Source organism: Mauremys mutica, chromosome 11, assembly GCF_020497125.1.
Source record: "Mauremys mutica isolate MM-2020 ecotype Southern chromosome 11, ASM2049712v1, whole genome shotgun sequence".
Taxonomy (NCBI): Eukaryota; Metazoa; Chordata; order Testudines; family Geoemydidae; genus Mauremys; species Mauremys mutica.
The window spans coordinates 56,268,633-56,275,371 of NC_059082.1; the positions used below are offsets into that span (position 1 = coordinate 56,268,633).

General features: G+C 55.9%; 1 protein-coding gene across 1 annotated transcript in view; it reads right to left on the reverse strand.

The window, feature by feature from the left end:
• Positions 1 to 5,233, reverse strand: part of LOC123343992 (cytoplasmic phosphatidylinositol transfer protein 1-like) — a 45,846-nt gene extending 40,613 nt beyond the window's left edge. The window contains exon 1 of the mRNA XM_044979668.1: positions 4,979 to 5,233. The gene's annotated coding sequence lies outside the window, so the exon portion shown is untranslated. The remainder of the gene's footprint in view (positions 1 to 4,978) is intronic.
• Between the last annotated feature and the right edge of the window lie 1,506 nt (positions 5,234 to 6,739).

Sequence of the window (6,739 nt, forward strand, 5' to 3'; positions counted from 1 at the left end):
GCTGGAGGATCCAGGAGCTGGGCAAGGAGCTGGCCCCCAGCTGTGTCAGCTCCACACATCAGCCATTTGGGGGCAAGAAACAGCCACACAGATGGGGGAGGGAGAGATCTAAACTGGGCTTTAACCCCTTCCCTGCTGAGGGAAGGTCTGCACCTCTCAACAGCTGCTGGTGCAGGGACAGGTGCAGCCCGAGGGGAGCAGGTCCTCTCCCCTGTGAGTCCATGGGCCAGTACAGCTGTGCTGTTCACAGGGGTGCAGGTTACACAAGTGGCTCCGAAAACAGGATGAAGTGGCACCGCAGAATGTAGCTAACCCCTCGGGGGGATTCAGTGTGTGTGCAAACACCAAGGTGATCCACACGCTGCGGCCACAAGGAGAGGCCAGTGTAAGTGGCTGCCTCCTCACACTCCTTGTTTTACACTCATGCCAGTTGCTGGTGCCCCTGCCCCCTCGGCCTGTGAGTGACAATGATTCACAGCCCTGGGCCCCTCTGCAGCCAATGGGAATGTTGCTTTTGACTCCCATGGTACGTGCAGTCGGCCCCCACCTAACACCCAGTCAGTTTAGGCTGCACTGTTGTGCCACTCCTTCCCCTGGTGTCTGACCAACCACTCCTGAAGTAGCTGCTCAGTTCTGAATCCACTGGGGTCATTGGGCTTCCCGCAATGTCCCCAGCCTTGCTCTGGGACCAGGCAGCCTCAGAGGTGCTTAGTATTAACTGGGTATTACACACCAACACAGTGCGCAGTGCTGTACAATACACACCTAATGTCAATTACACCAGGCCAGTCCCAGAGTCTCGACCTCAAGGAGTTTACAGTCCCAGGGAGATAGACCCGGTCTGGACACACGATCCCTGAGCTGCCAGGGGAGGTACATTTCTTTAATGGATTCTCTCCACCGTCCAACTCCCTTTTCCTTCCTCTCTTCTGCTTCCATGTAAACTTACACCGCTACTGTAACAGGTTGGCAGCGTTTGCCTAAACCAACCTGCCCTATAAGCTCGTGCTGAGCCAGCTGGCAAAGGGTTAAGTGGGCTCTGCTGACTTGTTATCCCAGGTGGCTAAAAAGGAGGCAGGAGTGGCTCTACAGGGACAGAGAACCTTGAGTGTGGGCTGAGCAGCCCTGAGGGAGGAACTCCAGGAGCAGCCAAGCCTATGGACAAGGACTGACCTGAACTTTGTGCTGTCGTATCGTTAGTACCTTGGCTAACAATGCCAGTCCCCAGGATGGGGGGTGAGGTTGGGCTCTACAGGGTATGTGGAATGCATCTGGGAAAGGCACTTGCTCAGTTATATACTGGCGATTATTTGTATGCAGAATAAGTGAGTGCTATTAGCACTGAATAGCTTCCAGGGAGGTATTAAGAGGGCTGAAGTGAGGGTGGTTAACCAGTCCAGGAGACTTTCCCCACACATAAGGGCCCCATGGAGGAAGGTACAAAGAGAATGGGAGAAGAAGGGGCTTTGAGGAGGGCAAGCGGAGGCCGTTGCAGTCAGCAGGTGAGGGAGCAGGAGAGAAGGAGGCAGAGATACAGCCGGGAGCAGGGAGAGTCCGATGGAGCCTTGACTGAGAGGCTCAGGCCTGAGGCAGCCACAGCTGATGGAGAAGCGTTTTCTGGGTGCTGCTCATACACGGGCTGCCTGGGAGGAGTGATCCCCATACGCACCTTGTAGGCTGTTCAGGGCACTAGCAGCCTGGGCAGCGAGGTTTGTGTGGTTTCTCCCCCTCACACCTGAGCAAAGGCTTGAGCTCCAACCACACCCTGTGCTGCAGATATGGGAGTTGCTGTCTCCAGTGATGGCTGGTATCCAACATGCATGCAGTGTCCGTGAGGGCATGGATCCAGGCGTAAATCCATGCTGCTTACTTGGATTCCTCTGGATTGGGTTCCACTGCCCTTCCCGCCTCGGCACTCCCATTGGGGATGGGTTCGGAGGAATTCATTCTACCACTGCCACTCAGTACTGAGCTGTCCCACCTTTCCGAGGCCAATCACCCCCTTCACACAGCATCCTCACTGCAAAGCCCTCTCCCTGCCCCAGCCTTAGCCGTCTGCTCATCTTTCTTTTCAAGAAGTAAGAGTCACATATCTCCTCTTGAGATGCAAAGCTGGGAAGCAGGAGCAAGACCTCTCTCCTGGTTCTGTGAAAACCCTTCTCCATTAAGACTGGGGGGATAAAAAAAGTGGGGAGAAATGCAGGCAGCTAGAGAAGGAGCTCTGCTAGGAGAGGGAGCGGAGCTAGAACCGGGGGGGGGGGGGGGGGGCTGGAAAATCCAGGGTCACGCTCCAGGCTGCAAAAGCTGCACTTCTCCTGAGATCCCAACTGGAGGCGGGGCATAGGGCAACGAGAAGACAGGCCTCACATAGGCTTGGGCTGGATAGGGGGCTAGCCCAGATCCAGCTGCAGAGAAGTGGGCAGATGTAACTCCTACCCCGAGGATGGATGGGCAGGCAGAGAGAGCAGCCAGGTGGCCAGACAGACATCCTCTGTCCATTGGACTGAGAGCAGAGAAAGAGAGTGCACAGGCCCATAGCCAGCAGACAGAATGCCTCCATGTCCCTATGCTGGTGGCCAGACAAAGAGATGGATGGCTGGGCAGACCAACTGCTTAGGGTGCTGAGGAAATCAGAGCTGGAGAAGCCCTGTCAGGTGCCTAGTGCATATTCTGCTCTCAGGGCACTATGTGCCAACTCACTGCACAACTGAAGAGGGCAGGTGGTCGGATGGAAGAAACAGATGCAGCATTCACCCAAGGAGGGATGCTACAGCCAAGCTGGTAAGCTCAGGGGCTTGATCTGTGAGCCTGCAGCCTGTTCACCACAGTCTCAGCACAGGGGCTTGGAGAGAGCACAGGGCAGGAGGGAGACACCAAGCAAGAGGAGATCGGGTCCCTTGAGCTTATGATTTGGATTTTGGTAGACGGCCCAGCCTCAGTGAGCTAAGCACACTCTTCTTTGGCCCCAGCCCCACAGAGCCAACAGGGGGACACCACAAAGAGCTGGGGGAAGCCTAAAGGACCAGTGAGACAAAACCAGGCAAGCATGAGACGAAACATGTTTTCATGCTGTGGCAGTGCTATGTCCCCAAGAGAGGCTGAGGAGGCTAATTGTTTCACCTCCTGTAAACACTTATTGATTTGTAAGCTGCCTTCAGCAGAGATGCTGATCTCAGCTCCCCTGAGGAAATTGACTCCTGTGGCGCGGCTCTGGATTTCCTCCAGTGTAAATGGGAGCCAAACCTGACCCTTAGAAAGAGCTGTGGATTTGTCCCAGCTCCACGTGCCCTGGACCTGATCTGGCAGCATTTGATCATGTGACAGCCCCATCGGCTTTGGTAGGACCTCTGACATGGGCACGGTGAGCAGCATTGGGCCCCCAGTTTGGAAAATCAATTAATATATTACACTGAGAAGCTTATTAAGCATACACAGACCAATAATAACAACCTTATCAGCCATGCAATAATAATCTTATCAGATTCACAGTAAATTTTATTAGATGTGCACTATCTAGCTAATGGAAACATGTAAATGCCATGCCCCAGCCCTGCAACAGACACATCTGGGAGAAGGGGGGAGGACAGATGGAGTACATTGTGGATTATGGAAATAATTACAGTAGTTGGGAAGAGACAGACCTGAACCAAACCCAAATGGGGTATTGGGATCTGCAGGAGCCAACCAACCAGGCTTGTTTGGGGGCAGGAACTGAGTAAGGCAGACACCAGGGGTCACCAGGGGTGACGGAAGGTCCGAAGCCACGGGACCAGCGGACCCTCCATGCTTGGGGCAGCAAAATGTCTAGAGCCGCCCCTGGCAGACACATCCCATGTTCCTTTGCCCAGCCCTTAGTACCATAGGAATCGAGTGGGTGGGGATTCCATTCTGTTTGGGTTCTTGCTCCATATCCATCACTGTGGCCTCTGATCAGCAGTGTGAGAGCCGTAAACTCTATGGCGATTCATTCTGTTGTTTGCAAAACACCCTGTCTGGTGCCCTCTGAGTAATAAAACCATCTGGCTGAGCCCAGCTCCCTAGGACAGGCCAGAGCCTCTCGCATCTGATAAATTGACACTACACTTTGTCTTCACCCAAAGGCCAATTTATTTATAACGCAGCTGCTAATCCCCAGCAAATACTGGTTTTGTAGTAAATGTGTCACTAAGGTAACCTCCAGCTGCCCAGTTAAGCCTAGGGCAAACACGGATTCTCCTCGCTGGGCTCCAGGCCCGCCCTGTCCTGGGGGGAAGGTGCCAGGTCCTCAGGCGGGGAGCCCTGCGCTCTGCTTTGCCCTTTCTTTGTTTGCCAGCCCCCCTGGCCAGGAGAACAGCTCCGGGCCTGGCACAGGGAGCTCGCAGCCAAAGAGATCCCCCGACCCCGGCCAGCCATCACATGCCCCGGCCCGGCGATCAGGCGCCGCGGGCAGATTGGTTACCTATTAATGACGCCGGTTTCACTGAGGCTTGACCTGGGGTGGGGGCTGCCCTGCCCAGCGGCTAGCGCCGGAGGCCGAAACTCACCCGAGAAAGCGGAGCCCCGCGGCACCTCGCCCCACCCGCTCCCGCCCAGGTCCGCACTTGCCCGGGCCCAGCCCTGACGCGAGGGCCCGAGGCGATGGGATGGGCGCCCGAAGAGGGAATCCGCCTCGCGGCCCCGCACTGCAGGGTAGAAACTTTACAGAGCCACGGCTCGGCTGGCAAGGAGATTTCTGCCCTCCCCTTCCCCGCCGTGCCCCCAGCGCCCGCCCCTTCCCCTGCCCCCTCCTCCCTCCCGTGCCCCCATCGCCCCCTTTCCCTGCCCCATCCAGCGCCCCTTTCCCTGCCCCATCCTCCCTCCCTCCCGCGCCCCCTCTCCCTGCCCCATCCTCCCACACGTGGTTCCCCTGCCCCCCCCCCACCTGTGTTCCTGCAGCTCCCTCCCTTCGCTGCTTCTCCAGCCGCTCCCGTTCTCCATCCTCCCCCCGCACTCAGCTCACCCGGCCCCGGAGCGGCGGGATTCTCCTTCACATCTGTCCGTCCCCGCGGCGGCCGCTCACAGGAGTTTGCCTCCAACTTCCGATCCGCGTCCAAAGCGGCCCCGCTGGGCCGAGGGACCCGCCGCTCTCCGGCGCTAGCAGCCGGGCCGGGCCGCCTGTGCCCCACGAGGGTCGGGAGCCAGCGATCCGCGCTGCCCACGCCGCTGCCCCTGGGCTGCGAGTGCGGCTCCCTCACTCCGGTGCCGCCGCTCGCCGCATCCTGCCGCCGAGCCCTCGCTCACACCGACCCCTAGGGGAAAGCATCTGGCAGCGCAGGCAGCTCGGCCGGCCCTGCCCTGGGGGAGCCGCGCGGAGCGTGGAAATACCTGCCCGCCGCTAGGGAGCCGGCCGGGGCAGAGCAGCGAGAGAAACCCTACCCGCAACCCCCGCGAGCGGGGAGCCGTGACTGGCTCGGCCCGGGGGCGGGGTGCCCGGCTCAGCTGGCGGGTGGGGCTTGGGGAGAGAGAAGGGAGGTTCCCGCCTGTTTGTCCAGGAGAGGGACATCGCCAGGTTAAATCGGAGCCTGACATTTGCAAACCCGCCTGCCGAGCTGCCTCAAACCCTGCGTCCTGCAGCCAGACAAAAAGGCCACTGGACTGTCACGGGGGCTGCTTGGCTCCTCTGCAAATTGGGCCTCTTTGAGGTGCCTAAATATGGGTGTGGGAGACTGCCTTTGCAAATGTTATCCCACATCTTAAACACCGCCCCCGCTCCCCCCCTCAACCCACCTCAATTCAGGAAAACCTTACAGGCAGTCTCTTCCCTTCTCTTCGCCCTCTGAAGGCATTGCCCTGTTTGCACAGCCTAAAGGTAAGCCCAGGAGTAAGGCCTTGCAGGATCTGGGCCTGGCAGCTGGGTTACTAACACTATTATGGATTAGTGAGTCTGAAATCCTGCCTTCTACAGTTTCCCACCTGTGGAGCAAGGCTGCTGCTCCAAGAAGCGTGCCCACTAGATAAGACCTGAAGCACAAATGGACCAGGAATTTTTACATATCCAATTTACTCCCCCCTGCTCATGCTCACCTCATTCAAGACCCACTTAAAACTCTGACGCTTTGGAGAGGAATCTCACTAATACCCTAAACTACCCCGTCTCTGTTTGTCCTAGTATGTTTTTCTTTCCAAGTGTCTCTGGTCTATGGGTCCAGTTCTGCAGTCAGATCCAGATGCACACATTCTGACACCCATGCAAAGTCCCATAGACTTCAGTGAAGCTGCTGGTACGGATCCAATTACAGCATCAGGGCCTTAGATTGTAATAAACAGGGGCTGTCTTTATGTATGTTTTATACAGATTATCAGCACAAAGCAATAATAATGATCATTAATAAACAAGTAAGATTTAATGTGCCTGTTTTCTCGGTGCACTTCCAGTCAACCTGGTCATTAAACACAGATCAGTTCCTTTTACTTTTTGTTTCCAGTTTCAAGTGGTGAGTTTCACTTGAGGGCTTTCATGCAGTAACATGCCCTTGAAATATTTAGCTTGCAAACACTTTTGTTAATTTGATTTCTGATAACATTTATTTTTTTAATAGAAACATTTGTAATAGTTGTAAGTTTTACACAATTTTAATGAACCCTCACTTTGGGGCTAGATTTAACCCAAAAGTCTGTGCTCCTGCTGACCTCAAAGGGAGTTGAGAGCACTCACAGCCTCACAGGATTGGGCCCAAGTTTTCCAAACAGTATAAAGTATAAGCCAGACCTTCCCTGGAGA